The sequence below is a fragment of the Drosophila takahashii genome, chromosome 3L (assembly GCF_030179915.1).
Source record: "Drosophila takahashii strain IR98-3 E-12201 chromosome 3L, DtakHiC1v2, whole genome shotgun sequence".
Lineage (NCBI taxonomy): Eukaryota > Metazoa > Arthropoda > Insecta > Diptera > Drosophilidae > Drosophila > Drosophila takahashii.
The window spans coordinates 32,215,756-32,226,174 of NC_091680.1; the positions used below are offsets into that span (position 1 = coordinate 32,215,756).

Here is a 10,419-nt window from a genome sequence, read left to right on the forward strand (position 1 = left end):
CAGACAGACAGACAGACAGACAGACAGACAGACAGACAGACAGACAGACAGACAGACAGACAGACAGACAGACAGACAGACAGACAGACAGACAGACAGACAGACAGACAGACAGACAGACAGACAGACAGACAGACAGACAGACAGACAGACAGACAGACAGACAGACAGACAGACAGACAGACAGACAGACAGACAGACAGACAGACAGACAGACAGACAGACAGACAGACAGACAGACAGACAGACAGACAGACAGACAGACAGACAGACAGACAGACAGACAGACAGACAGACAGACAGACAGACAGACAGACAGACAGACAGACAGACAGACAGACAGACAGACAGACAGACAGACAGACAGACAGACAGACAGACAGACAGACAGACAGACAGACAGACAGACAGACAGACAGACAGACAGACAGACAGACAGACAGACAGACAGACAAGACAGACAGACAGACAGACAGACAGACAGACAGACAGACAGACAGACAGACAGACAGACAGACAGACAGACAGACAGACAGACAGACAGACAGACAGACAGACAGACAGACAGACAGACAGACAGACAGACAGACATGGCTAGATCGACTCGGCTGATCCTGATCAAGAATATATATACTACTCAGGCAGTAATCGTTATTGATAAGTAAAAAAAAAAAAATCATCAATAACGATTATGTGTGAGTTTTATTTTATAAAACTCAAAATAAAACTTAATTCGCTTTTGCGGCCATTGTATTGGGAATTTGAATATGGTTTAACTTGGTTCTTGTTCGTTTGGCCATGTAGTTTACACATATAATAAAGTGGAAAATGGGGCTGATGTACAACTATTTTGTGAGGGCAGGATAACAAAACTTTTATGTATCACGGGAAAATATCATGGTGATATTTAGATAAACATAAGTACTTAGAAAAATATAAGTTGTGTCTATTTTCACCATTCGGCTTAAAGAATTCGCGTATTTTTTGACCTGAAGAATTCTCGGATTATTCGACTTTAACAATATCAGAATCATTTGACGTGAAGAATTCTTGGATTCTCTTGGCCTGGAAAATTGGCGGATTATTTGACTTAAACAATATCAGAATCATATGAATCATATCGAATTCTTCAGGTAAAGTAATCCGCGAATTTTTCAGGTCAAAAAATTTGCGAATTCTCCATGTCAAATGAATCGCGAGTGGTGACAATTCGTGAATCATTTACAAGCGTTACACCAAGTCGGTCGTGTTTTTCATTCGCTCCTAAATTCTTTTCGATTTCATTAATAAAGTCTATCCGCTTATCTAAAAATCTATAAAGAAACAAGATAGTTCCATATTATCGTCGTTTTGATAACATTTCGAACTTAGACTGTGATTTAAAAACGTATTTAACGAATTAATATCAACATAAACCAAAACAAAAACAAAGCTTTGCATAACTCCGCGTTGCTGCCGCTTGTGTTTTGTTGTTGTGTACATTCTCCGTTGCTCTCCGAATCGTGCTATTTCGTGCTATAATTTCGAACACGTATTACTGTCTGAGCGGTCATTACCTCTCTAACGGTACTTCCTTCGCTGTTTTTCTTTGTGCGTGCTGCTGAAACTCACCGGTAGCCCGGATAATCAACGGCTCTCCTGCCTAATATTTCTTGCAGTCTCTTTCATCGCTCTTTAATCCGAGCTCGCCTACTTGGTCTTTAAGTTCCCTTAATCTTTTTATACCCGTTACTCGTAGAGTAAAAGGGTATATTGTATTCGTGCAAAAGTATGTAACAGCTAGAAGGAAGCGTTTCCGACCCCATAAAGTATATATATTCTTGATCAGGGTCACTAGCCGAGTCGATCTAGCCATGTCCGTCTGTCCGTCTGTATAAACGCTGAGATCTCGAAAAGTACAAAAGGTAGAATATTAAGATTTTCCACACATATTCTTGGACCTCCTACGCAGCGCATGTTTATTTCAGCCGAGCGCCACGCCCCCTCTAACTCCCACAATCGCCCACTAACGATTTTAAAATGTGTCCTGCGCCCACATCTTTGAAGATTTCCGAGAAGTATAAATGCAATTTTGTTGTGTATACTTATACCTATCGAAATGTAGAAGACATTTTTCAAATCGGACCATTCATTTAAAAGTTATACGCAATCAAAATAGTTAATATATCTATCTCCCTCGCACTCCCTTTAGCTGAGTTACGATTATTAGTCGGGACACCAACCCGAGTACAGCGTTCGCACTACCTTTAGCTGAGTTACGGGTATTAGATAGTCAGGACACCAACCCGACTATGGCGTTCTCCCTTGTTAAATCTCTTAACTACCAAAATGAGTGTGCCGTGCACTGCCAAAAAATGCGAATACAATGGCACCATTGTTGGTGATTCATATTTACTATGTTGGCTGTGCGACAATTGTGCACATATTAAATGCGCTGGTGCCGACGATAATGGTCGCATCGCTAATCTACTTTCTTAGAGAATAGGATTTCTTTGGACCTGCACCGCTTGCCTTGATGCGGCGCATTAGATGCGCACTTTCATGAGACAAACGCGTGATAACTTCAAAGATGTCCATAAACTTGCTACCGCCTTAACTGATAAGGATTCCAAAGTTTTATCGCAATTCCGTGAATACAAAATTTCGGACGAATCTCAAAAAAGGAAAATCGCTAACAACAACAGCCTTGAGGTGCCGGCAGATGGGTCCCCATCTATGCTGACCCCAACCGGACATGACCTACTGCTAAACTTTGTGCCTCCAGCCTCTGAGCGAGCAAACCTGTCTCCGGGAATACTCCCTAGAAACAGTGTATTAAATACGCCAGCAACATCCACAATTATGGCCTTACAAATTCCACCAAATTCTATGCCGAAAGATCCAGTCAATCTAGGCAGATCCGAAGTCCATACTCAACCCTCCACAAGCTCTAATAGTACTCAAAATCCGTCCAAGCCTCATCCGAACGTCCAGGATGCACGTCCCATACGTGGTACTCGTAGACATCTCGCTGCCGTGTCCTTAAAGGAAACTAAGAAGGCTATCTTTGTCTCTCGGCTTCGTCCTGATACCACCGAAGATGAAGTTAGGGGACATCTATGTGATATGTTCCAGGTCTCTTCCGACAATTTCATAATTTCCAAATTCAATTTTAGTTATAAGCGAAAAGTTGCTTCTTTTAAAATTTTTCTTCCGGAATCTTTCTTACTTCGAGCATTAGATCCTGGATTGTGGCTAGTTGACACCGTAGTCCATGAGTTTGCTCGTAAGGAACTATAACTGATAAAATTTCTTCGGCTCCAAAAAACTAGATTTCATTTTGCACTATCAAAATGTGTGTGGCCTTCTCAGCAAGCTAACTAGTTTGCATGCAAACAGTGCTGCTTTTGACTCGAGCATTATTGCCATCACAGAGACTTGGCTTAATTTTACCGCATCCAACAGTGAAATAATGTCCAATAAATATTTCATTTATAGGCGTGACCGCCCCTCTCGTCGAGGTGGTGGTGTCCTTATTGCAGTAAAATTCGAAATATCGTCCCATGCGTTGTCAATTGCTGACACGGCCGATATTGAGTCTATTGCTGTAAAAATAAGCCTGCAAAACTCCAACCTCTTTGTAACTTGCTCGTATATTCCTCCATGTTCCGAAGCTTTTCCGCATTTCCTCATCCGCTGATGCCTCAGATCACCTAATTGTTTTGGGTGACTTCAATGTTCCTCAACTTTCCTGGCTGCCATATGATGATCTTACTGCACTAGTCCCCAGCGATCAGAATGATTTCCTAGATGGTGTTATCGACTTATCCCTTCGCCAAGTAAATTCCATACCCAATCAGAATGGTCGATTCCTAGACCTTATATTTGTATCTAACTTTTGCGATACCACTATAACGCGCTTTACTCCGCTGTCCATATGCGATCAATTGCAGCATCAGTGTCGCTCCTTATTATCTCCGAATCAACATGGTTTCACAAAATGTCGTTCAACTACAACTAACTTGCTGGAACTTACGACCTACATTAATAAATCAAACTGATGTCATTTTCACTGATTTTAGCAAAGCGTTTGATTCAGTGTGCCATGAGCTTCTTATCCACAAGCTGCGCCTTTTTGGTTTCCCACCAACCATTCTGATGTGGATTCAGTCATACCTTAAAGGCCGATCCCAAAAGGTACAATTTAATAATGTACTTTCAAAAATTGTATCTGTAAGCTTCGGAGTACCTCAAGGTAGCCATCTTGGTCCTTTTATTAATGATCTTTCTCAAATTATCCTGGCCTCCAAAGTTCTTATGTATGCGGATGATGTCAAGTTGTGTATGTATATGACATCGCCTCGTTCCCACATGCAGCTTCAGTTTGACTTAAATAACCTTCAATCCTGGTGCCAAGTCAAGAAGCTACTGCTTAATCCAGATAAATGTAAATCCATGACATTTTTTCGTTCCAATCCAGCTGTGCGTACATACTCCATTGGACAATCCGCGCCAAAACGCATTGAAACCGTCCTAGATCTTGGAGTCGTATTTGACCATAAGATATGCTTCAATCGCCATGTCAGCACTATCTCCAATAAAGCTAAGGTCTTATTAGCTTTCATCAAACGCTGGTCCAAAGAATTCGCTGATCCGTATATCACAAAGCTCCTTTATGTTTCCTTAGTTCGTCCAACGCTGAAATACTGCTCATGCGTATGGTCTCCACAGTATGAGCACTATCAAGACATGATTGAGTCTGTTCAGAAGCAGTTTCTCCTATTTGCCTTACGTGGTTTGAACTGGGACTCTGGAAGCCGACTACCTTCCTACAGAGACAGGCTGCGACTTTTAAATCTGCCAGCTTTAAAGCACCGTCGAATATGAACTGGCGTGATCTTCCTTCACAAGCTCCTTAGTGGCGGTGTGGATTCACTTCACCTGATAACGTCCATAAATTGCAATGTTTCTTCTAGACCAACTCGTCGATTTCGGCCATTAGCACTGGAAATTGCCAGGTCAAACTGCTCCCGTTTTGACCCATTCCGAGTTTTATGCAATAACTATAATGAATTGTACCACTTATTATTATACCCGTTACTCGTAGAGTAAAAGGGTATATTAGATTCGTGCAAAAGTATGTAACAGCTAGAAGGAAGCGTTTCCGACCCCATAAAGTATATATATTCTTGATCAGGGTCACTAGCCGAGTCGATCTAGCCATGTCCGTCTGTCCGTCTGTCTGTCTGTCTGTCTGTCTGACTGTCCGTCTGTCCGTCTGTATGAACGCTGAGATCTCAGAAACTACAAAAGCTAGAAGGTTGAGATTTCCCACACATATTCTTTGGCTTCCTACGCAGCGCAAGTTTATTTTAGCCGAGCGCCACGCCCCCTCTAACGCCCACAATCGCCCACTAATGATTTTAAAATGGGTCCTGCGCCCACATCTTTAAAGATTTCCAAAAAGTATAAATGCAATTTTGTTGTTTATATTTATACCTATCGAAATGTAGAAGACATTTTTCAAATCGGACCATTCATTAAAAAGTTATACGCAATCAAAAATTATATATCTATCTCCCTCGCACTCCCTTTAGCTGAGTTACGATTATTAGTCGGGACACCAACCCGACACAGCGTTCGCAGTCCCTTTAGCTGAGTGACGGGTATTAGATAGTCGGGACAACAACCCGACTATAGCGTTCTCTCTTGTCTTATGATTTTAATTCAACCAGAGTCACTGCGTTCCTGTCATCCGCTAATTGACCTGAAGAATTAATGGATTCTCTTGACCTGAAGAATTCGCAGATTAATTGACTTTAACAATATCAGAATCATATGAATCATACCGAATGCTTCAATTAAAATAATCGGCGAATTCTTCAGGTCAAAAAATACGCAAATTCTTTAGGTCAAATGAATCGCGAGTATTGCAAGCACTCAAATAACTGAAATATTGATGCATTCTCAATTATGACCATGATATTTTCCCGTCATAATTTAATGAAAGAATGAATCAAAAAAAATTCGCGAGTTCTTCCGTCTTAACTTTGTATTGCGAACAATTTCAAAGATCTTGCAACTTAATCGAAAGTTATCAGATCCATAAAAACCAATATTTATCCTGCCTTCACAAAAAAGTTGTACAAAAAGGCCCATACTTAACCTTAGTTTAATGTTAAAATACATTTCTTTATTATCTGTACTACAACTACATGGCAAAAATAAAACTCAAAAAATAACTGTTATTTTTGAGGAATAAAAATAAAAATCAGAAATAAGTTTTTCAGTGCGAGTTTTATTGATAAAAACTTATAACTGTTACGGTCCCTGCTCACAATAAAATTGTCGGCATAAGTATTTTCACAGATTTGAATGTTAACTGTGCTCATATTTTGAACTTATAATTTAAAATTTTGGCACCTATAGAAAGAGCACTTCAAGTCCGTTTAAATGACACAAAAATGTTCTTAATTAAGCACCCTTAGAAAAGTTAGAAAATTTTGTAAAAGTCAAATTTTAAACCTTTTTCCTGGGGCTTAAGACCAAAATGTTTTGATACAAAGTTTTTTCCCAAGCAAAATTAATAATAACTGCAAAAACGAAATGTTCATAATTTTTTTCCTTGTATTTTTTATGATATTTTTTAAATAACTACAAATCACAATTTTAGCCGCTTTTTCCTCCTTTTCATACAAAATTTTACTAAGATCTTTCCATTCAAAAAACCACAAGCCATACTTAAGTGTTAAAGTTCCTTTTAAGCTGCAAATCAGATTTTAGCATGGATAATGACTTTGAAATAAGAAATCCAGGCTTGGAAACTTTTTGGATCGTCCAATTGGCCCAGACTTCTTATAAACATGATCCTAACTTAAGATAAAATACTAACCGTAGCCCCATTCTAGATTTAATATTTAAAAAAATTATAAGTAACACAAGTGAACTTATTATTTTGACCACACCAAAACCGACCTTTTGCACAAATGTATAGCTGACATGGAGTAGACAAGTTTTACTGTATCCATTGTTTATTAAAATATTGCAAAATAGAATAACCTTTCAAAATAAAAAGGTTTGGGAGGTCTGATCTCAACAACTGTAGGATTGGGGAAATTAGTATAAGTGTATCACCCTTGCAGCGTAATATTAAGAGCGACATTAACAGTTTAGACCCAGTATCTAATTTTGAATTTGAATTGCTCTTCTATTATTATATAATATTAGAATATTAGACAAGAATGATAAAAACTTACTTAGCAGTGCAAGAATAACATCCTTCTGGGCTGTAGGACAAAATGATCTCATCTGAAATTATATTGTTTATGCACCTTGACCTAAAAATATTAAAAATAAAACATACATACATACGTATTATAAATATGAGAAGATATAATAATTTAGACAAGACAAAGTTGTAATACCCTTGAAAAATACTAACCTAAAATTGTATTCTTGCTTAATAGCACTTTTGTTTAAACTCGAAAACAACTTATCACAGTTAAAACGCAATTGAAAACCGCGAAAAAAGGCCCCTGCTTTTGAAAAAATAGAAAAAGAATACTGAGCGAGAAAAACATCTGCAATTTCAATCTCTCTTGTTTTTTTCCCTTTGTTACGATCGCGCTTGCCTAAAGCAGGCCATCCACAGTCGAATTTGTCTGGCGAACGTGATAGTGTTCTCGTTTAAGCAGGCCATCCACAGTCGAATATATTCGGCGAACATGTTTGTGTGTTCATCGTTGGTGGTAGTGTTCGCGTTTAGATTTCATGTAAATTTGTTCGACGTTTTGTTCGACAAAGATAGAAACGATTCTATCTTGCCTGTGTTCGCGAAAATGTTCGTCGACCAAATCCGACTGCGACGCCGGCAGAATCGTCCGAAACGTCACCAACCCCCTCTTTCACAATCTGACTCTACGAAATTAAAGGGGATGAAAAAGCAGAGTGCCTTAAAAAAAAAGCGCTTACTACTTTTTACCAGGGACCGAAAATAACTGTTATTGTAAATTTTTCTTACCAACAAATCATGCACTTAGAAGTCCAAACATTTTTTTAAATACACCATTATTTTTGTTAGCCATTGTAGTTTAAAAATGCGTAATGATATTTATTTATTTGATTTTTATACCCTTGCAGACGGTATTACGATTTCAGTCAGAAGTTTGCAACGCAGTGAAGGAGACGTTTCCGACCCCATAAAGTATATATATTCTTGATCAGCATCACAAGACGAGTCGATCTAGCCATGTCCGTCTGTCTGTTTCTACGCAAACTAGTCTCTCAGTTTTTGAGCTATCGGGATAAAACTTTTCCAAAAGTCTTTTTTCTATTGCAGGTAGTATATAAGTCGGAACCAACCGGATCGGACAACTATATCTTATAGCTCCCATAGGAAGGATAAAAAAAAAACATAAAAAAATTCTAGCTCCGGTGTTTTTTGAAATTTTACCTTCTACTCTTGGGAATATTTGTTTTTATATTTTTCTGAATTTCGGTTTTTTTGTTTTTTAAATCGGATCACTATATCATATAGCTGCCATAGGAACGGTCGAAAAATTAAATGGAAATTAATGGGAAAAAAATTATATCTTTGTTGGTTTTTATTACATTCCCTTCTACTCTGGGATATGACTATTTTGAAATATTTCCGAATTTCGATTTTAATTTTTAAAAGATCGAACTACTATATTATATAGATGTGATAGATACGATCGAAAAATTAATGTGAAATAATAAGAAATTTAACATTTTAGCCATTTGTAAATTAATAGAATGATCTGCAAGGGTATATAAGCTTCGGCTTACCGACGCTTGCTTTCTTTCTTGTTTATAATAAAACTCAAAAAATAACTGTTATTTGTTGATTTTTATGTATAACAGTTATTCCCTTGACATTTAAAAACAAGTTAAAAAATTTAAAAAACATGCTAACCGTGTTTTATATAACTTACTACAAATCTTAAAAAACAGCCAACCGTGCATATTGTATAACTATATTTTTTTTAAATTTGTTTTACACACAAAATCGCCATAAATCAAGTTTCAGTTTTATTTTTGATCACGACGGAGAACTGTTATTGTCAACTTTTATTATAAAACTCAAAAAATAACAGTTATTCTTTGAGTTTTACTTTACAAATCAGAAAATAACTGTTAAAGTGTGATTTTTAACATAAAACTCAGAACAGGTACGGTCCCTGCTTTTTACTTCTAAAAAGGTGATGAACGGAACTGCAGGATGTTTCTTACGTACAAATGGTTGTAGTTAAAACTATGTACATACATACATACATATGTCATTGCAATAAGCCAACCGATTTCTGGGACAGATTGTAAAGGAATACAAATACATATGTATGTATATTAACTTATGTACATATGTAAGTTCACTTTTTTATGCTTGTATGCAGATGCAATGTATTCATACGAACCATCACATTTTATTGTAAAATAAATTAACTTGTATGAAAATCTAGTTTTTCGAAATCGCCGTTTATATCAAACAGTAAATGAAGTACTCTAAGCTGAATGGAAAAAAAACATATACATACATAAATAATTATAAGCACTAATTAACTTTTTAACATTTACATTTATGCTGACTTTTTTCAAAATATTTTTGCACTTCATCAAAACACTAGTCCTTCATCTATATCAAAAGCACGCATTACATACATACATATGTATGCAGGTACGAACATTGTTCGCTAAGCTTTAAATGAAAGGTAAGTTTAAAGTTTTCAATGCCAGCTTTTAAAGCTTTATGCAGAGCTGCTCGATAGTATCGATGGTTGACCGACGGTGACAGACACCGATATATTTCAGACTGTTATTTATTAACAAAAATTGGTTCCTAACCAAAGAAACGTGATTTTATTAAAAAGATCTTACTTAAATCTAAACAAATTGTTTTTATACCCTTGTAGAGGGTATTATAATTTCAGTCAGATGTTTGCAACGCAGTGTAGGAGACGTTTCCGACTAAATAAAGTATATATATTCTTGATCAGCACCAATAGCCGAGACTATCTAGCCATGTCCGTCTGTCCGTTTCTATGCGAACTAGTCTTTCAGTTTTAAAGCTATCGCGATGAAACTTTCCCGAAAGTCTTCTTTTTATTGCAGGTAGTACATATGTCGGAGCGAGCCGGATCGGACCACTATATCTTAATGCTCCCATAGGAAATTTCAAACAAATATAAGAAAATTCATTGTAACTTTGTAGGAAGTAGGCGTTTTAATTCTTGACTACTTAAAAACAAAATTCAAAAATAGAAACGCTGAATCTGGAATCCCTGTAACTGCACCGAGTGAGTATTACTTTATCTGCAAGGGTATATAAGCTTCGGCTGGCCGAAGGTAGCTTCCTTTCTTGTTTCTTATTAATTTCCATTTAATTTTTCGACCGTTCCTATGACAGCTATATGATATAGTGAT

General features: G+C 37.2%; 1 protein-coding gene across 8 annotated transcripts in view; it reads right to left on the reverse strand.

Annotated features, from left to right (window-relative positions):
* Positions 1–9,684, reverse strand: part of LOC108064316 (calcium/calmodulin-dependent protein kinase kinase 1) — a 73,010-nt gene extending 63,326 nt beyond the window's left edge. For 3 of the 8 annotated variants that reach the window (XM_070214668.1, XM_070214667.1, XM_070214664.1), the window contains exons 1-2: positions 9,534–9,684; positions 7,236–7,316 (exon numbers count right to left, since the gene is read on the reverse strand). The gene's annotated coding sequence lies outside the window, so the exon portion shown is untranslated. Of the gene's footprint in view, positions 1–7,235; positions 7,317–8,933; positions 9,047–9,533 lie in introns of those variants that run through there. The other 5 variants (XM_070214666.1, XM_070214670.1, XM_070214665.1 and 2 more) reach the window with 5 other exon arrangements.
* Positions 9,685–10,419: the final 735 nt, after the last annotated feature.